Source organism: Photinus pyralis, unplaced genomic scaffold (genome assembly GCF_008802855.1).
Source record: "Photinus pyralis isolate 1611_PpyrPB1 unplaced genomic scaffold, Ppyr1.3 Ppyr1.4_unclustered_Scaffold8227, whole genome shotgun sequence".
Classification (NCBI taxonomy): domain Eukaryota; kingdom Metazoa; phylum Arthropoda; class Insecta; order Coleoptera; family Lampyridae; genus Photinus; species Photinus pyralis.
In genome coordinates, this window is record NW_022172337.1 from 12,413 (window position 1) to 34,314 (window position 21,902).

A 21,902-nucleotide genomic window follows, 5' to 3' on the forward strand; every position below is an offset into this window, starting at 1 on the left:
AAAAATAACTTTTCAAACAAAAGTTATACTCATTTGAAGATTGGGCCTTCGGGTTACAAAGCGTCCGCCGCCTACTAGTGAGTGATCTAATTTCGTAGTGTAGTTAACTGAAAATGTCGCAAATAACAAAAAACGTCGATTGAAGTCGATATTTTTTCGAATTTTCAAAAACTAATTCCAGATGCATCATTTTCATGTTCAAAAATCCCCAGATACCAAATTTCGTCGAATCAGATTTTTTTTCAAGAAGGGGGGTGCGCCCTTTGGTGGTAGGAATTTTGGAAAATCTTTTTCAAAATCGGATAGGGCATATCCGAAAACCTAAGACGTGTCATCCATCTTTGTAACACTTATGGTTGCTAAGAAAAAAATTAAAGAAGAAATCAAAATTTTACCACTTCTTTGGGGATGGCTACCAAACGAAACACGTTGGAACCTCTGTTTATTTGGAAAAAGTGCTTGTCTTGATCCCCTCTATCACCCAATTTTTTTTGCATGCGGTCATGTAACACCCTGTATTGAAAAAAAACGTTGGCCAAGTAGAATAAAACAATTGATTTTGTTTTTTTAATTTGTCGTTTGTATCGTGACTTGTTTCTGTTTATTATTTCATCTTTATTTAACTTTGTATTCATTAAAATAAATAGGATTATTTTCATATTTAGTGATAGAAACTATCATGAACAGGGAATGATAACAATTATAACCATGTCTGACAGATCTGTTAACGTGTTTATTTCAAGACCTCCTAAGAAGATAATGCATATCTGCCATAATTTAAAAAAATCTTAAATAAAACGAAAAGCATAACAGATAGGTATAGGGAATATAATAATGGATCGATGTAGAATTCTGTCGACAAAAATACAGCAGGTTTCATTTGAAAAAATCAACTTTTGAAGGTTTGATGTTATCAAAATTGACCATTAGTTTTAAAACACCCTGTAGAAGGACGATCAAAAGGTACTTACATCATTTTCATGTAACATCAAGTCAGTATTGTTGATTTTGGAAGATTTTTTATAATTCAAGTGAACGGAGTCATAGATACAGGGCCCTAAAGAAAAGCGGACAAACGTCAAATATTTTGAAAAATCTTGAATAACTCGAAAACCTTTGATGCTGGCTATAGGGAAATGTGATACCAAACGACGTAGATTTTCATTTAAATTTCGAAAATGCAATAAAATATAGTGTATTCTATTTAAAATAAGAAAAACAGGTGAAACACTCCCTAACATTAAAGTTATTAGAATCTGGTAACATCCGCCATTTTTGCGCAAAAATCATGCGTTCTCTTGCTAACACACAGGCCGAATGGATTGCGGTACTTCCTATATCTATAGTGACTTTAACATGAAGGTACATTCGAGTGACCTCTAGCGGTAGAATAAGAAAATAAGAAGTGAACATTTTGCGAACAAACCTAACACAGAACTTGCACGAGAAATATGCGATGGTGTAAGTGCATACTTGCATATTGTTTTAACATTTTTCAATATAGGTAGTTTCATAGAAAGTTTGAGGTAGAGTTGTAAGCCAGCTAGCCATACACGAGCGTTCATTCCTGCGGGAAAGGATAATACCGACGGAAAGAATGCGAGTTAGTGGGAAATGAGATTATAATAATCCTTGCATTTATTCCTTTCGGATAAATCTCAGCGTTACAAATCAGCAAATCAGCGCGTTCGTTAGTGGGCTCGACTATTTCCCGTAATTTTCAACGTCTCGTCGTTCTTTCCGCTGATGGGATTTATTCATTTCGTGTTCGAAGTCATACGGCGCAAGGGTGGAAGTGCGTGAGAAGCGAGTTGACATGGTTTGAAGTATGAGGCTGAGGTATGGCAGACGAAAACGAAACACAGGAAACTGAATTTCATGAAGACAGAAATTAAACAAGTAAAAACGCCCAAAGGCGAGTAACTCAGCGCATTTTCCATGCTTTGATCAGTACTTTCCAAAAGACAATAGTTATGTGCGCTATGTTTTTCTGTACTAGATGCATCTATGGTTAACATTTCAAAGAAATATCTCCATAAATAAGAAAGTTGGCATTGCGCCGTCTGCGCATACGCACATCTGATTTTTACTATATGCGGACGGGCAGACGGACAGAGAAAGTGCCTGCAATAGCGAACCAAACTTCGTTGGAGAATGCGCTAACAAAAATCGCTCAAAAAGGCATTTTAAAACAGTTCAATGAAGTGTACAGGTCCCATCCAACTTTATGGGGGATGAAAGATAAAGAGGTCTAGATAATTCTTAGTCATGTGCTTCACGTGTTCCCTACTGTTCTTTCGAGGTCTCGGCCCCCGGGCCACCTAGAGACTTCGGGTTTTCGCTAATTAATAGCTGCTATAGTCTACATTTGCCCGTTACTTATCATTTACAGTTGCGGTACGCGGCAACACCTACGAGTGGTTTTTGAAACCTTTTTTATTCTTTTGAACAAAACATAACAAACTACTATGGCAAAGGCATCACTACCTTCTTTCTTCTATCTTCCATCTTCCATGACAACCCTGCAAACATCAGTAGATAAGGTTACGGCGCGAAGCTAACTACAACTAGACTTTTCAAGACAGAATAATAATCCGTTGGTATAAATGAAGATGACGAGCCTACATGGAAAGTGTGGTGAAAAATGATTATTTAGCCCACTAACCAACGCGCATTCTTGTAAGACATACTTTTACTGGAAAAGACGCGATTAAACACATTTTGCGTTAGTGGGCAACGAACATCTTATTTTCCTCACGAAAAATGTAGAGGACAGTCTCACAGGAAAAACCGATAGGGAAGATGACAGTAAAAATTTTGTGTTAGTGGTTGAGAACAGTTTTATAATCCTTTAAGATTTCGAAAAGAAAGAATGTACGAGGAAAGAATGACAAAAATGAACGCTCGTGTGTGGCTAATAATTGCGCGCGTGGTCCTCGCCGTTTTCATTGCTCACAAACAGTTTTCCTCCCAGGGATTCCTACACAAGCGCGAACAAAAATTGTCACACAGGGACAAGTCAGTGGTATAACGAGGGTTTCAAGGGCCTCCCACAGGGCCGTGGCATCCAGTAGGGCAACCGGGCAAGTGCCCTAGGCGCCAAATTTTGCTAGGCGCCAAAAAGTCCTAAAATTTTTTAAAATAAAAATTATACAAAAGTATTTTACAAAGTTTTTATTTTGCAATTTTAAGTGCACTTGAGTCAGGATTGATCGTAAATAAGTAATATAATAATTGTAAAATAAGTATAGTGAATTTGCTAAAGTTAAAGCTAGAAAAGTAAATTTTAAATAAATATTTAGTCAAACATTTTTTTAAATAAAAAGTATGCAAAATCTGTATTTATATATTTAAGAAGTACATTATTATTTATAATAAAAAATATGCAAAGACCACATTATTATTATTGTTATTATTATTATTAAAAAAGGCGCGTCGGACAAACTTTGCACTAGGCGTAATTTTACCTTGCCACGCTCCTGGGCCCTCCCAGCCCATTTTCCCCAGTGTATATTTCATATATATGCAGCTTTTGCCGGTCGTAACAACTGGTAGCAGTAAGCCGCATTCACCATACGTTGATTATGTAGAAAATCGATTAATAAAATTCCTTTAGAGAAAAAAAATCGTTTCCAGCAGAGCGACAAGTCTTAGTCTTGGCTGGGCAACTTTCATCCTTTCCCCGCCACTCTTTGCTTGCCAGTTTTGACTCGTGGTGGGTTTAGTGATATGTATACAATGGACAGGTTCGACATTTTTTTATTTTAACTGAAATCGAGAAATGTTGTTATTAAAAAACGATCATAAAAAAATTGGGTGCAAAATATTGATATTTACGTCCGTCGTAAGCACTTTAAAATCAAGGGTCGGCGCGAAGAAAGAAAACGTACCTGTGCGTGAGACTACCCCGCGTGACGTCAGTAGCCAGAAACATTTGCCGCCGCGCTGGCAAAGTATACGAATGTTTCTGGCTACAGTTAGTTAAAAATAAAAAAATATCCAATTGATCCAAGTTTCACATTTTTATGGAATTTGGCGAAAGAAATTCTCCTTATGTGATCGTTTTATCCGTCCGTCTGTTCGTCGTCTAACGTTCTAACTCGAGAACGAAAAGAGGCAGCGATGTCAAACATTCGCCAATCGATTTCTACTAGTTCAAGGATCAGTGTTATGGAATATGAGCCAGATTAAAAGTCGTGTTTCCGAATGCGAGCTGAGTGCCAAAAACTTCCCCTATTGAAAATCGAATGCCATTGCTCGTATTTTGGTCGATTTCGGTCCCCGCGTTGTAATGAATCGTCAAATATTACATTATCAATCAACTCTAATTGAGTTATTTTACATTAACGCACCTTCGTTGACCGTAGCTGACGTATTAATAGCGACTTGCACTTTATTACAGGCGCAAAAGATCTGAAGGAATGCACTTAGGTACCTATTATAAACTCAATTTTTCTTTTGCGTTGGAATTTTTTATTACCGACATTCAGATAATTAAACCGTAATCTGAAGTTATAAAGTTTTTATGTATAAATGTAATGACTTGTATAATAGCTACCGGTGCTCTTCTTTTTTGAGATAGTTCTTAGAATTCAATTTAGATATCTTCAACGGTAACCATTATTATCGTTCTCAGCTTCTTCGACTGGCCATAATTTGCAGAAAAAAAGTAAAAGTAAAGTACAATGGCTTCATATTGCAATTTTCGTAACTACAAATGTGTATCATTACACTTTCACAAAAAGTCAATTACTTTAATTTAACCGCACGAAAATGTTTATTTTTTGTTACACTGAGTGAGTTACCAAAGATAGCAAAAAATAAATAATTGCTATTTTTGGAGATGTTTCTTTGAGGAAGTGTAGGTATACGCAGTGGCGGATTTAAATTTTTTGCGCCCCCAGGCACACCAAAAGATATGCGCCCCTCCAAAAATAATCTTTAAATTGCAATAAATTTTAAGATGCTAATAAAACATTATAACTTGAAATTTTTAAAACTAATATGAAAAGAAATACAGTATACCTAAGATTAAGATTTTACACACGTCAAAACTTGAATTGTCGATTATAGTTCTTACAGTTACAGTTTGTTTAAACCAAAATTTAAAATATTAGGTACCTAAAATAAATATAGTGAAAAAAAATGCCGCCCTTTAAAGCTGCCGCCCCTAGGCACGTGCCTAGTGTGCCTATATGTAAATCCGCCACTGGGTATACGTTGTTAATTGCCGGGATGGCGGCGCATTTTTCAAACCATCCTTAATTATGTAAGAAACTGTTTATTTACTTCCTATAGAGTTCGGGGAGAATTTTAAACATTCCTTTGACCAAAAATTCGAAGTAATTATTTATTCAGCAATTTCATTAGAAAAATGTTAAAACGCATTATGATAATCTTTAAGACGTCATTTTGAATTTCAAAGATGTCACTCATGTGCTTACATGCCTAGAACTAAAAGGTATTATGAACATATAAATGAATAATGTCGATAAGTGCAAAGGTACAGGATTAAATGTCTCAATTTGCGCTACAGAACTCTTTTGTCATGGAATGAATCGCATGACCATTCGTCTAAGCTAGTAGGTATATTAAAATTGAGATCCTGCAAACGAAAAAAAAATAAACTAAACAAATATAGAAAACGAACTCCTGGGTATGGCTATAGCATGTGCAAAACCAAATTTTGAAACTGGCGTTAAATTTGCTTTTATTCCAAGTGGCTATGTATCAAATTTCATTTAAATACCTTCATAAATAAGAAAGTTTGCAATTCGGTCTGAAAATGGTCGAGATGCGCAAAGGGCATTGTGAATGCTGATCGATTAGGCTCAACTTTTGGAATTGTGTTTTATATGGCTAAAGCTATGCGCATATTGAATTTCATGCAATTCGGTTCATAACTAACGGAGATGTCAAAAGGGCCTACTTTATTTTTTGGTCTACATTGCAAATTCACGAACTCCGATCTGCAAAATTTCATCGTAATCGGTCCATTCGTTTGGGTATCGTGCTAAAGGACAGACGGACGGACAGACACCGCAAAATTATAAACTCGCTAGGAGCTCGTTAATAATACCGATGATGAAATGTGAACTAAGGATGAAAGCTCCTTCAATGAGTAAAATTCCTGTGATTTTAACCATAATTTCAGGCTGCGTTTAAATTTGGTTGATTGCTTAGATTTGCTTAGACTTCTACCGTTTTGAACTACTTCTAGGGGAATGGTCGTAGAGTCTTGGAATTTTTTGCAGTAGGTAGCCTATATCTTGAAGGTGTGCGAGACGGCCATCAAATTTCGCTGTCTAAAAGGGGGGCCCTCCACGAATTATTTCCTGAGATGCATGCCTTTAGTGGTGCCAAGTTAAACTTTGGAAAATGGGGGAGGGGGGGGGGCAGGGTAAACACATGTTCTACCACCATTCATGGTATTGTAATGAAAGAGTGAAAGGTCTCATCGAAATAAATTAGTTTGTACAAACTATTAACTTTCCCGTGCGACTCTTTTTCGTGATCAGTGAGCGACGGCGCCTGAGGGGGGGGGGGGGGGTAAAAATTAATTTTATCTCTCATTGTATTCTAATTAAAGGTCTCAACGAAAGGAACTGTTTTCTACCAATTACTGCCCTTCTTTCTGTCCTCTTATCAAAGTACGGGGTGGAGGGGAGGGGGAGTGGTACTAGGTTTTCAAGAACGGATTGTCGGAAGAGGGTACTCAAAAAGGGCGTTGAGACGTCTGCAAGAAATATATCCATTGGTGATGTCAAAACAAAAGCTATTTCGGTTTCAAAAAATGCGCTCTATCTGCACAAGAGTTGTGCACAATTTATACTTGTTGTATTGTGATTACTTCTGCCCGCGTACTCTTTCTATGTGTCAACGAATGAAATAATAGGTTTTAAATTAATTATACTGTAATGTGTGTAATGGATAACGATTGTATATACGAAATTTGGTCTCACTGTGGAGATGATAAGCTTGCGATTTTCTCACAGTTATTGAAAATTCGAATCAAAATATAGGTGAAGTATCTGTATTCAACCTTGAAAGCATTACTGAATTACAGTTGTTAATGTAATTATAGAGGTGATGCTTCTTTCGTGCTGCTATATTGATTTTCGATAACTAACTGGTGAGTGGAATTTCGTAATTAGATTAGCGAATTAATTATTTTTACATCTGCCTGTTGGGAGCCATTACAGGTCACCTTAATTTAATGCTCTTTCACAAGTGCCAATTAGTGATCACCTCCAATGTTCGAAAATTGAAATACAACTTGTTTTATTTTTCCATCCCTAATGTTATAAAAACATTTTCAGGTAAAAAAAGCAGTTTAGTTTAGAAATTCGTCCACCCATTTTTCAAATTAATTGCTTTCCACGTTTTGGGTTTGTGTGAGGTGTAGCGTAATAATGATCGTTTGTCGTGTTTTCGCACTCTTTGCTCTTTCACAATTACAGTCGGCTAAAGGTAACATTCGCTGCGTATTTTAATATCAATCTTTACATTGTTCCAAACCTCTGACATAAAATCTTGAACAAACGACCAATTTGTTAAATAAACAACTTTCCATTTGTGCTCGGGAAAATTGGGTTATACGTTTAATACAATACTTGGAGGTTTAACAATTCCCCCTTGCACCACTACACTAATGAAACACATCGTTTGTAATACTGGCATATGTTACTTTAAATATTTAATAACATATTGATACAACGTTCCAATTACAACTGATTTCCAAAAAAAAGTAAGAGTGACCATGGTCACTACACAACCACGTGAACGACAACCTAAATACGGGGGGGTTCGTCCACAGCATTAGAACGATAATAGAACCTCGGAATCCTAGAGTTACAACGTCGGTTAAATGCCCAAAAATGTGTTTCAGGTCCGAATTGAGTAGGGCTCAGCTTGTTTCCTTGGGATAGTCTATTGTATTCTATTCATAAGAGGAGCCCGACCAGGCGGCACTTAGGCACACCAAAGGCCCATTGTGCATTTGTGCCTACCCTCTTTCTTTCGCAACTAGGTTCAGGGCCCTCTCTCAATAAAGGACTAAAAACGAATTTTATTTGAAATAAATCAGGTAAGCCATGAAAACAACTGATTATGCAAAAAAACAGTATTACACACAACCTTTGTTATTTCTCAAAAACTGTAGGTCTGAAAATTATTTCTACGTTACTGATTTGTACGTAATATTGTACAAAATTCCTCCTTTACCATTTTTATTCTTTATAATATCGTAGCTGTCAGCTTTGCAAAACCTTTTCTTAGTTCCTTCAGCACACAGTTCAATCTTACAAAAGCACTGTAGTCAATAAAGTCGTGGATATATGGATAGAGTGGTTCGTGGAGATGACGGCAAACACATTGATCGACTGAAAACAGTAGATACTCTGAACATGATGAGATTTGCGGCAGATTGGGTCAATTAGGTATGCCACAAAGGTCACAACAATAATCAGGTAAAAATGAAATAATTACTCATGGAATTTATTCGATAACATCAGTAGGTACCTAATCTAAAGCGACGGTCCAATTAAACTGAGCAAGCCATCCCTGCAGTCACCTGAGGTAGATTTGATGACATCAACAATACACGGCATTGCCAAATATTTCTAAGGTATGCTGATATATTAATCTTTTATTAAGGAAACACTTTTAGGTTATGTTTCTACCATCCAGATTCCAGAGGAACTAGAAAATTCAGAGATCATTTTTTGGGCTCCCTGTGTGAAACCAACCTACTGTCAGTACCGCATTTCCCATTAGGCCAACTAGGCCCAGGCCTAGGGCGCAAATTTTTAGGGGGCGCTAAATTGGAAGGGGTACAAAAGAAAGAATGCGCTTTAGGTAAAGTTCAATTTGCTAGCGTCGCTTATCGTGTCCGTAATCGTTGACTTATTCGTAAGCGTAATAGGGCGCAACGCAATCCTCGTGGTCATGCAGACCATCTTCCTGCTACGTTGCGGGCACCGGCGGCCAAGGGTCATATGCAAACATACTCCCCTTTTAGCGAATAATTGAACTTGTCCAGCGGGGCGCTTTGTTCCGAGGCAATAGCTTGCACCAGTTGTACTTGTTACTTTGTTTTTTCTACATGATGAACCAGGATGTAATTATTTCTGGTTTTTAATAAATGGTCAGAATTTGTGAATATTATCTATCATAAATGTATTGTGTTTGTGTACTATTTTGGAGTTCATATTTTCGTTATTCTTATACACCATCCAAATCAAATACAATTTTGACAATATCAAGAATAATTTATTTACAACTGGACGTGTATGGGGTGCGATAAGAGTGCGGAGGTAGGGGGCGCTCTTTAGTTTGTAGGCCTAGGGGCGCTGAATGACTAAATGCGGCCCTGCCTACTGTGCATCAATAAAACCCATTCCTACTCTGCTGTGACGGGTTCAAGGAAAGTGCAGTCCACTAAGTGTAGTACTATTAGCATTTTGTTTATAACGTATCGCTGCCGTTGTGAGCAGAAAGATGAGGAATGTCGGCATTGCGGCATTATGTAAATGTTTCGGAAGTTATAAACCATTGCATAGGCCATCAGCAAATAAATATCAAGTTAATGTTTGCTTGAAATCTTGACTGATTTTACATTATTTGACCAACTCTTGCTGTAGTGGAATTTGAGACTAGTAAGTTCAACCGAGACAAAAACACAAGAAATTTTATTGAACTAAGTACATAAAATGATAATTAACATAAACTGATATGATCGTAAAAAGGTGAAAGATACTTTTCAGACTACGTAACATTCCATTTTGTTAACATAAAACAAAATAAATTTTAATACACAGTTCTCGTGATTTAGGTAATTGTAGTTTTTTTATTGTCCAGTTAATCGTCATCACTCAACTATCATTTTCACCCAGTTTATAATTGGGGCCATTTCTGCAATATCCAATTGTTTTTCGCGTTCATACCATTCCTCTATTAACTTTTCGGTGTGATTAATTGAATTTTTCCACATTTCTGAGGTTACAATCGCAAGTGCCAGTTTATTGTGTAACGAATCTTGAAAATCTGCTTTTCTCCACGAGTTGTTCGGATTTTGTGTCAATAAGGTACAACTGTGGTAAGAAGCATTGTCCAATACGATAACACTTGGTTCTTCTAAATTTACTAATAATTGTTTTTCAAACCAATGTACAAAGTTTTCCCGATTCATTTCTCCGTGGTAATCGCCAGTACTTTTAGATGCAAATACAAGATCTGCGATATCAAAGCTTCGTTTTGTTTAAAAGCTTGGGAAATTCTGCTGACCGTAGAAATGTTTAAATGTAATGCTGCCGCAATGAGCTGAAGGTAATCACAATTAGTAGAAGTAGTCCATTCTTACCTCTCGAACTGAACCTAATGGTAATAAGGAACCCCCATTATCTCGTTCCTGTTCAAAATATTGAATTAAAGTCAAGGAGTTCCTTCACTTTACTGGTCAAATGTTTCGGCATTGTGGCGAGTACAAATGCAAATAACGGTAGAATGTACACAAACAGCAATTTTGTTCTGAACAGAACACATTTTTTTGCACTAAGAGTGAAGATGAATAATAACAACAACCACAAGAATAACCGAAAACTTACACGCAAAAACCGAACAAAAGTGTCAAATGTCAACAAACATTACAAATAACGTTTGGCAACATTATTAAAATTAATTGGGCGATTTTAATTTACGATGAAAGTAGGTACTTCAGATTAAGATTAGTGATCCCTATGAAAGTTTAATCAAACTGAACGTATTTTTAATGCATTAAATCCATAAAGAGGGCAATAAATTCGTTCGAGCTAATTCAAGGGGCAATTTCATTTTTCACTAAGTAAAAGAATATAAAATAAAGGAATAACCTTAATGTATCTTAATGCCTATTTTAATCGGAAGCTTTCATGTCAGTTTACTAATTAGAGGTGATAATTCAATGTCATTTCTCGCAGAAGTGATGATTAAATAAACAAATAATTAAATAGTAAAGAGACACAACAAGTTAAAATAATGAGCCTTTTTAAGTTTAATACTCACTAAACTATTAATTTTCCAGACCAGACCAACAATATTCAAATTAATTAATATGGCAGCCAAATCTTTATTTGTTTTAATTTTAATAAGTTATTCTGGATGCATAAAAGTAGACGCTATTCAGAAGATAGGTATGCTGTCATTTAAAAGTAGACATAGGGAAAACCAATACACTTTAATCCCTCTGCCTACTTCTTAACGAATATCACAGTATAATAAATTGCTTGCAAACATGTAAATGACATGTCGGTCCAAGAAATCAACGGCTCCAGAGGGTGTCGTTTACGACATGATTTTCTCCCCATACATCTTTACATGTAATTCCCTTGCTCTACCAATCCCAAACGCCTGTTAATGACTCACTAATCTCAAAAACAAAGCAATAGCATTTTCTACGACAGCTTTACTTCATGGTCAAATCAGCAAGTAATACTATCTCCCTAAGAAAATGCGGCAATCCTATCTCTACGCCGTTCAGTTGAAGAGTCTCTGGTTGGAATCCGGGTTCCGGCATGGATATTTGTAAATGTATAGTGAGGGGGTTTGGTTGGTAGAGCAGCAGACTTGCCGAAACCCCGCCCACTCAAAAATAAAGGCAAATAAATAAATAAATCAAGACGCCAAACCCAATTAAAGAACAAAAGTTCATTGCAACCCCCTGCGTAAAAATGATACATATTTCGTTGAGTCCAATCTTCCAGATCAATTTTCTTTACATTATAACGACCAAAATTTGTTTGGGAAAACTTCTTAAATCCTAAACAAAAATCAATGTAGAAAAACTCCTAAAAGCTATCCAATCTAAAAATAATAATAATAAGTGACATTTATTAGATTACTGGAAGTACAGAAGGAAAAAAAATATAAACATTCAAATAGATAATAAACTAAATAATTAAAATTAAATGAAATTAATGTTCCGTAATCTAACGGGGCGAAGTTCAGTTCTGTGGTGAGACACCCTAGAACTGCTCTACCACTTAACCCTACCCTAAACTAAGAAAATAAAATAAATAGTGGAATGAACTTAAAAAAATGTATATTGAAAGGGAGAGAGAGATAAATAAATCGGTCGTGGTTCTAAATAAAGAAGAAGAAAAGGAAAAGGGGAAGAAAAATAATCAATTGTTTTGTTCGCGTAGACCTAAACCTAAACCTATTCAATAAAATCAAATTACATACAATTCACTTGACTTTATTTATCTTCATTAATAATCTTCAATAAAGTTGACAAAAAATAAACTTTACAGACTTCATTTAACTTAATTATACTAAACTTCACTACACTAATATACTATATTACAAACTATTTACACTTCTCACTTCACTTTTTCACTTCAATGTTCACTTGATACTGCCATATTTCTACTTTTTTCTTCATTTTCTTCGGAATCATAATATTTCTTCTTGTCACTTCAATTTGTTTTTCTGTAATTATTTCCCTTTTCTTGAAATTCTACCAAATTTCCTTCAATTTGTCTGCATAGCAAAATTTTAATTCTTCTTATCATTTTCGCTGGGTTATTCTTCGCTCTGATTATTGCTTCAAAAATGATGTAGTATAAATCATCATTTCTGGAGTACTTCTTATATGTCTTCTCGATTTTTACAAATTTTCACTTCTTCAGCTCGCTCTCCTACAGTCCTACCCCCTCCAGTTTTTTTAATTAGTGGTTAACTCTTCATGCGTTCTCTTTCTTCATCTTCTTCAATTTCTTCCGTAACTTGTTTCAATTCTTCAATTAAATTGTTTCTTGAATTTTAATTTATTTTACTACTACATATTTCTTTTTTATCTTTTTCTATTTATTTTGCATTATTTAAATTTCTTGATAATAATTTTGAGTGAAACTAATTAAATGTATTTGCTTCTGGCTTTTTGAATCTTTTGAGGGACTAGTGGAGCTCCTTGTCCTCTCCTTCATAGTTTTCCAAATTTCTACATTAATGTTTGTATTCCACCCCTTCCAACCCTCCTCATTTCTATTCAGTTCATATCTTCCACTCTCTGTATTATTCTCGTATGATCTTCTAATATAATTCACCTATTTGTATTTTCCTGTCTCCTATTATCAGGATTTATTGTCTATGAGATGACTTAACATTTTAAAATGGATCCCATATGAAAAACAAAAGTTGGTATCGATATAAACTAAAGTATCAATGATCATGCATTTCCATCGTCTAAAAGAACAGAAAAAGTTCTCTAAAGAAAGTGTTTTTAATTTTTAAATACCTTCCCAAATAACGATTTTAAAGCAAAAAAAACAAAAACGTCAATTATGTTATTTTTCGCCATATTTAGGAAACTTTAGAGGGGGGGGGGGGTTAATTTTGTTAGAGCATTTTCGTTTGGAAACCGAACAGTACAACAGAATGTGGTATTACTGTGTTGTGGAAATAAACCTTACTTTCAAATGGCTATATTGACATAACAAATAAACCCTACTATAGCAGAATATTTAATTTCTGTTGATAACTAACATAACAACCTTCGTGATAATGACCTAAAGAATATGATGATGATTTATGCAACAAACTTATTGATGACCTAAGTAAAAATCTGTATTTGTTTCAGATAAAGAGAAAGTCGCCGATGATTGTGAGAGATATGGCACTGCAAAGTTAATATCTGTAAGTATGTACATATCGCCGGATTTTATTAATCACTTCAGTTTTAAATTAACAATTCATGTTAATGAGCGGAAGGCAAAGTGATGCAAGCTTTTTACGGCGATCGATAGTGTCTGTCTGTCTGTCTGTGAACACGATAACCGGCAAACGCTTGGACAGTAACCCTGATTGAAACTGGACAAAGCTACAAAACAATTATTATTCTAATAGTAATAAATAATAATAATATGTTTTCGTAATGTTTACTGGCTGATTTCCCATCGTCATCACTCTCCGACATTTGAATCATCGCACTCTTTTCAAGATTCTGCTGTTTTTCGTTTTATCGGGGGTGTATTGGTAAATTAGGCGTCGGTCGGTTGAATCGGGGGGGGGGGGGATTACTTTATGCGCTTGATTGAATAAATTATACAATTACAGACAATTCCAAAATGGAAACACAACTACGGAAATAGAAATTCAAATACAATAAACCAATTCTGTGCGTATTTATAAATAACCCCCCCCCCTCGCAATCTTGGCGCCAAAATAAATTAAAGAATAAAAATCTCATTGATAACCACTGCGCATAAATCACACATATTTCAGTGACTCCAATCATTCATTTATTATCATGTTTGGGAAGACAATTCCGAACCTTGACATTTGTCACAGCTAAAAAATTCTACTTTACTTATTTGTTCGTCCAGAGAATAAAAGCTTCTCTCTGATCTCTGATCTGATTTTTTGATTTTACGAACTATTTTTTTTTGGCGTTTATATTTAACCTAGGTAGATTAAAACCAATGACACTCCTTCACAGCAACTTTTAATGTTCTTTAAGTGGCGGTGTTAATTCTTTAAGCCGACGTTTCGTCTTTACAAAATCACCATCAATTTCATTTTTTGTAATACGACCTTGATATTTCGATATCATACTCTTAAATACATTTCTGGATTCAATTCAACACTTTAATAAAAATTGCGATTGCTATTAAAATATATATGCCCCCCTTGACTCTACACATGGACGCCACTGCCCTCAATTTTAAATAATGCAGATTGGTGGCACACTTTCTATAAATTTGGGTGCCATAAAAAGCTTCTTTAAACCAGGTGTCAAATTCTTGACAGAATAGCTTCCTAGCTGAAACCAAAAATTGCCAACATATGTTCTTTTACGCATGCATTTTGTTAGCTTTTATTAACCATCTAAATTTCGTTAAAATTGTTCCATAAATAAGAAAGTTGCATTTCTGCGCATGCGCAACACGCATTTTGTTTGCTTTTATTAGAGGGACCTACCATCCAATTTTCGTTAAAATTGCTCCATAAATAAGAAAGTTGGATGTTGCACATGCGCAACACTATTTTTTGCGCATGCATTTTGTTTTCTTTTATTAAAAGGACCTACCATCTAAATTTCGTTAAAATTGTTCCATAAATAAGAAAGTTGCATTTCTGCGCATGCGCAACACGATTTTTGCGCATGCATTTTGTTTGCTTTTATTAGAGGGACCTACCATCCAATTTTCGTTAAAATTGCTCCATAAATAAGAAAGTTGGATGTTGCACATGCGCAACTCGATTTTTTGCGCATGCATTTTGTTTTCTTTTATTAGGAGGACCTACCATCCAAATTTCGTTTTAATTGTTCCATAAATAAGAAAATTGCATTTCTGCGCATGCGCAACACGATTTTTGCGCATGAATTTTGTTTGCTTTTATTAAAGGGACTTTGACAATTATTTTCTCCGTTTTTTGATAATATAACCCGGCCCAATTTTTTGTAGGTTGTACACAGGAAAATAAGGTCTTCCAAATAATAGAATAAAAATTTTAGGTTGCTATTTGAAAAAAAAAGTTCGATGCCGTTACAGCGCTCCAAAATTTTTTTTCAAAAATCCGGCCCGTTATTTTTCTGTTCGGTATGCCTAAAACATATATACAAAATTTCAACAAAATCCGTCGAGCCGTTTTCTCAGAAAATTGCCAACAAACACATAGACGGAAAAAATTTTATTCTTTAAAAGTTGCTTAAAATGGTCTAAAACGTCGACATTTGATGAAATTTTGAAATGTTCAAAAAACGGCTATCGCAATAGCTACCTAGCACATGCTAGGAAGCTAAAAAGCGCAGTGCCAACTTTTTTATTTATGGAAGAATTTAAACGAAATTTGATGCATAGGCACTTGGAATAAAGGAAAATCAAACGCCAGTTTCAAAATTTGGTTTTGCGCATGCGCAGTGCCAACTTTCATTTATGAAAGCATTGAAATGAAATTCTTCTTATAAACTGAAATTGAAGTAGCATGTCAAAAATGGATTGCACATTTGCAACGCTATCTTTCATATTTCTGGCCGGATTTTTACGATTTTAACAGAAGTCGCAAAATGAATGCAAGTGGAAATGCGCTTTTTGTAAATCGTTTACGATTACTTTGTAACTTTTTTCTTATTTGACTGTACTATTAGATTTTCATTTATTCCAAGTGCCTATGTATCAAATTAAATTTCAAATACTTTTATAAATAAAGAAGTTTGCAATTCGGTTTATAAATGGTTTTGAATCTATTCGACTCAACTTTTGTCATTGCGTATTATATGGCTAAAGATATGCCCATATTGAATTTCATGCAATTCAGTTCATAACTAACGGAGATGTCAAAGCGATCGGACATTTCTAAACAAAGTTATTGTTCACACGGACAGATAGAGGGACAGCCAGACAAAGGAACAGACGGACAGACCAATAGACAGACGACAGACAGCAATACAAAATTATAAACGATCTCTAGGATCGTTAATAAACCGCAAAAGTGTAAAATTATGGAACATGTAAAAAACGGTTTGTTGGTTTTCTTATAATAACTTTTTTAGCAATAAACGCAGAAAAAATTCCTTTCTTGGTGCAAGCCTCGACACCATAACAAACCAAATAGCGAAAAAAGTACAAACAATAGCTCTTAAGATAAAGAACTAGTAGCGTCTCAACGAACGAGCGGACGGACGGACGGACGGATAAAGTGGTGACAACAGCGCATTTTTTTTTGTGGAAATGCGCTAAAAAATAAATACAAAAACCTGTAAGCTATAATGGACAAATATAAAAAACGAACAATTCAAAAGATCCCAAAAAAAATAAGTAGGTACTCATAGATTAGTCAAATTAATATCCAAATTATCTGGCCCGGACAATGGGAATACGATGAACGACATATCAAATACTTTACACACAGCTAGCAGCTTAAAAAACACCTTTGATCCACACCTAACTTCGGCAATACAATAACTTGTTGCATGAGGTTAACCAATAATTACCACTGCTAACCAGATGATAAGATTTCGAATGCGTAAACCGCAAATTACGTTGACAACACGTACATTTTGAACTACAGGGTGGGTCGCTTCCATCTTCGGCGTTATTTCAACGTAGAGAAACGACACCCCCCCTATAGTTTACACAACAATACTTCCGTGTTCCAGACAAAATTTCCACCCTGTGTATAGATAATTATTTGAGAATTTTTTCATTAGTGTGTTCATATTGTGAAATCGATTCATACAACGCCACGCAATTGTACTTAAATCTTCCTATATTCCGATTGAATAGATTAATACTAATCTTATCGCTGCGTATACATTATTTGAGTATTATCAGAGATTTAATGGAATTATCCTGGATCAGGTAAGCAGTACTTATTTGGTGATTAAAGACCCCGACACCATTATCCCTCATTTATCTATGGTTAACGAATTAGTAGCCGAGCATATATTTACTGTTCCAAAAGAAATTGGTTAACACTCTCTGTGAGTATACTTTCATTTAAATTGCGGTAACAATTATTTTCGCGTTTTGTGAAACGAAAAAATGATAACACATTTCAGTACGAATTTAGATTCTTCTTCCTTATTTCTTCAATAAAAACGCGTATAGTCACTATCATTAATTTTAATGTCTACATTTTTACGTGTAAATAATTATGTGGCATAAAAAGAGAGCACATTTTCATTATACATTTATAATTGAGAAATATTAAGCTGGTAGTGATAAACCAAAAAAAAATTGCAGAAAGTGACAGTGTTATATATGCGTTATCTCCAGGATGCTTGCCCACTCCAAACCGGATGTGCTCCCCTGTACCAAAAAGCGGATTCTTCTGATCATTTACATGTGTATCTATCGTTTTATGAAGGTTCGATTCAGTGGCGTGTGTGAGATTGTCTCGTGCTGCCAGCACTTAAAAACTTGAGTGAGTAAAATCTACGGCAACTACGAACCTGTTATAATTTGTAGTGCATCCGTTGGATCTCATTTGCATACCATAAGTAGTTATTATCTTTAGGTCTTTTAGTTCGCTAATCTCTTTACTTTGAGAGAGCTGCGAGCGTAAGTAGCTAAATAACTTTGCCTGTCTGTTCAGCCAGGATATTAAAATTGATGTCAGTCTTGCCATCGCTACTGGAGATTTATGATATTTATATTTTACTACAACGTTTCGTAGTTCATAAACGTGTTTTCAACTGCAAAGTGAATTTTCTTAATCTCGGAAAAAAATTAGTTTGCCTCGTATAATTAACAGGATTAGGTGAGTGTCAAAAAATGACTTCTGTGACTTCATAACGTAAGTACCTACCATCCGTTAGTTTAGATACTACTTGCTTAATTTTGTTATACTCGCGAATGTGGTAGGAGTATTCAACAAAAGAAGTGGTAGCAATCAATTTATGATACACCCTTTACTCAGCTTTATACAAAAATTTTACAGGGTAGTAAAATTTAATAAAAGAACACTTGCTAATTTCATACAATTTAAATGGCTTATCAAATGAAATAAAACAATTAATCTTACGCGTTCATCATAAATCTGAAATATCATGTCAGTAATCTTTGTTTCCGAAATAAAAATCAAAAGAATCATCCGCTATTTTTGTTTATGGCGACGGAAGCTCCCATGAGACGATTTTGTTCATCTTTCTGCATCAAAATCTTTCGGTTTATATTGCTGTGTGTAATGGTACGCGGTCAAAATACCACCCAATAGACACCTACCTAACTAGGTCAAATTACCCTTATTTCCTCTCAGGGCATGACTGGGTTTCGACACAAACAAAAATCTTACCATTGACCTTAAAAGATCTATAAGTTTGAAAAATTACGAAATCCGTAAATATATGCAACCAAAATAACTTCTTGAAACAAATAAAGACCTGGCTGTCAAAGCAACAATATTCACATGTAATACCACTAGTGCTTGAATTATTTCCGGAAATTTGTTCGAGCTCATGAATATTTTGAAAATTAACCCGAGCCGAAGGTGAGGGTTAATTTTCGTAAAAATATTCGTGAGCAAGAACAAATTTGTAGAATAATTCAAGCACGTGTGGTATTCAGTAAGAAAATTTCACACCATGTTGAACCTCAACGACTTATTTGAAGATTTGTTCTCTTTTTGAAAGTAGATCAAGATAGCCTTTGGATGACATTTTACCGATTTGAATTGAAATTGCCGTTGACAGTAAGTTTATTGTGAGCGTGAACGAAATGATTAGCTTCGGTCAAGAAAATAAGGAAGCTATTCCTAGCGAAATTCAGCACCTAACGCCCCAGAATACTAAGGAATCTAAGTCAAGTGTTTGGAAGCAGTTTACTGACTTTTGCTCTAAAAAAAGTTATATATTCGATAGGGAAAACATATCTGTGGAGGAATTGGCAATGATTATGGAAGATTATGGATTTAATATCTACCCAATTGTGTTTATTTCTGCTGGAATACTTTTTTATAACACGGCTAACTGACGTTTTACGTCAAAACGTTCTCTTATGACGTCAAAAAATTTCCACTATAATTCGCTGTAGGTTACCCCTGCAGGCAAAAATTTCCGATAAATACCTCGGTTACCATGATAACGTGAGACGAAATCTGCATTTCATTGGTCGAAAATTGTTGGTGTGAAATTTTCAATTTAATTAATATGACAGGCAAATCTTCATTTGTTGTAGGTAGTTATTTTGGTTACATAAAATTAGGCGTCCCTCAGAACACTTTTTATCATTTAAAATTAGACATAGGAAATTCCTATAGGAACAATGGCGGTCCCAGGGGGAAGGGGTCGTGGGGGCCCGGCCCCCCATTGTCCATTTTTTTCATCAATTTTGTGTCGATCTCATTTCCATTATACGAGATTTCTTTAATTTTTTTCCGTGTTGGGACAAAGTTCGGGTTTGGGCCCCTCCCTTTACCAAATCTTGGAACCGTCACTGTATAGGAAATCCCTATGTCACTTCTACATGAATATCACTGTATACAGGGACAGGCAAAATGGTTATGTACATACATGGTATACTGGGATATTTTCTTTAAAGAAAACAAAAAGGATATTAATTCTAGTTGGGGGACGTAACAATATCTATCCTAAGTTTTCGGACTTTTGGCAGTTTTTCACATATGGTAAACTAAGACTATTTTTTGTATCATAGTGCATTACAAAGTTGTGGGGCATTAAATGACCCACTTTAATGGAAGAAATGCATTTTAAGGAACCCCTCTCACACCGAAAGCCTTTATAGAACAAGATCTCAGGACCCCCAGACCTTACTTATCTTCTGAAGGACAAAATATGTACAAATAGTATTAGTGTGTACAGTGAACGTATACATTAATACATAGGTACCCTCTATAGCTTGAGCAGACAGGTACCAGACACGTTACCTACAGTGTGAGGACTGATTCTTACGTCTGTTGTAGGGAATATTGTAAACAATTAGAAATTAAAGCTGCCAGGCACCTTCAGTTGCCAGATACTTTAAATACCGAAAGCAAAAAAACACAACCTTAGTTACAGTCTGAGACTTCATTTTAGCATTGGAAATGCTTATGTTTTGTATGGGTATGAACTTACCAGGTTTGCCAAGTAGAAAAAAAGACAGTGGTGTCGCGTTTAGTGTTGATTGTACCGTACTCGACTGCAATCGGTAGGTTCAGGAAAAGTCGCGGATACCGTCGATACGGTACTTACTTAACAGTGCGCAGGGGTTTTGTTGATTCGAATTTTAAATTCTTGCACATCGCCCGTGATAGTATTACAAGCATGTTACGCCGCTTATTATTCAGAAAGATTACGTTTGCGACACGAGCAAGCTCGCGAGCGAGTGGGTCAAGATTATTCCGTGTGAAGGGTTATTTATGACTTTATAAGGTTATACGGTTATCATTTCCAATGCCTCCGATGGTTGCAAGGATTGCGAAATCTGTGAATTTTTATCTATCATATTTAGGGGTCTCTTTTAATATATTTTGTAAGTTGCCAGACCAATCATCAGTGCCAAACATCCCATAAACGTACTTAAAGTGCCGCCGTGAGTCAGAGCGAAAGACCATTATACGTACATACGCGTGAGTGTGAGCGAGATAGCTAAACGTACTCGCTCAAAACTCACAAGAGATCTGGTACCCTATGTTAATTATGTGCTACACTTGAAATAACCGGAAGGATATTACTTCTGACCAAAACTAAAATGTGGAAGTACTTGTTTCTTAGTTCCTGCTCCCCTATTCGCTCCAGTTTCACCCCTGATGCTTTGTGTAACGTATCTATCTTGAACAAGATCTATGGTTGCGGTATTGTTACAATGTTTGTAAAATAATCAGCAAATATCTTAGAAGCTTGTGGCCTCAGTAAGTTAGTAAGAACTCAATACTTCGCAGATTTTGGGCTTTCTAAACTGCTCTTTCGCAGTGGGATATTTTTGCGGCGAAGTATTTTCAGTGCAATTGTGGGCTAATGAAAAAGTATTCAGTTCCATCAGAACAGCCATCAGAACGGCTCCATAAGAGGCAAGTTTACAGATGTACCGAGATGCCAGTCAGCGGGCGATTGTATCGCCGTGTAAATAAAGTTTTCATGTCCTTAAATGAATGCGGCTACACGAGACGACGCATTTAAATCCATGAAATTATTTTTTCAGCGGCACCGAGCCGAGTTGTGCGCAAGTGAGAATCAACCTTAAGGGTCAACTCAGGAGTGCTGAACTTTTTCAAAGGTTGAAGTACTGTTGAATCTCTGGTTCCTAGTCGTTTCTCAATGAAACTGTGGGATAACCCGTGTTTTGAGAAACATTTACATCATATAACTCATATCATGCTTTTACTCAAAATCGCCCTGTAACCTTCATTTTTATGTCTACTTTCTGTCAGGAAATTTTAGTTTACCTGAAACCGTCAAGAAAATCTAAATTTCAGGGCTATTT

General features: G+C 35.6%; 1 protein-coding gene across 3 annotated transcripts in view; it reads left to right on the plus strand.

Moving 5' to 3' along the window:
* Positions 1-13,603: 13,603 nt before the first annotated feature.
* The window catches only part of LOC116182961 (beta-1,4-glucuronyltransferase 1-like), a 53,190-nt gene continuing 44,891 nt past the window's right edge, over positions 13,604-21,902 (plus strand). The window contains exon 1 of one of the 3 annotated variants that reach the window (XM_031503534.1): positions 13,604-13,671. The gene's annotated coding sequence lies outside the window, so the exon portion shown is untranslated. Of the gene's footprint in view, positions 13,672-17,360; positions 17,462-17,805; positions 17,905-21,902 lie in introns of those variants that run through there. The other 2 variants (XM_031503535.1, XM_031503537.1) reach the window with 2 other exon arrangements.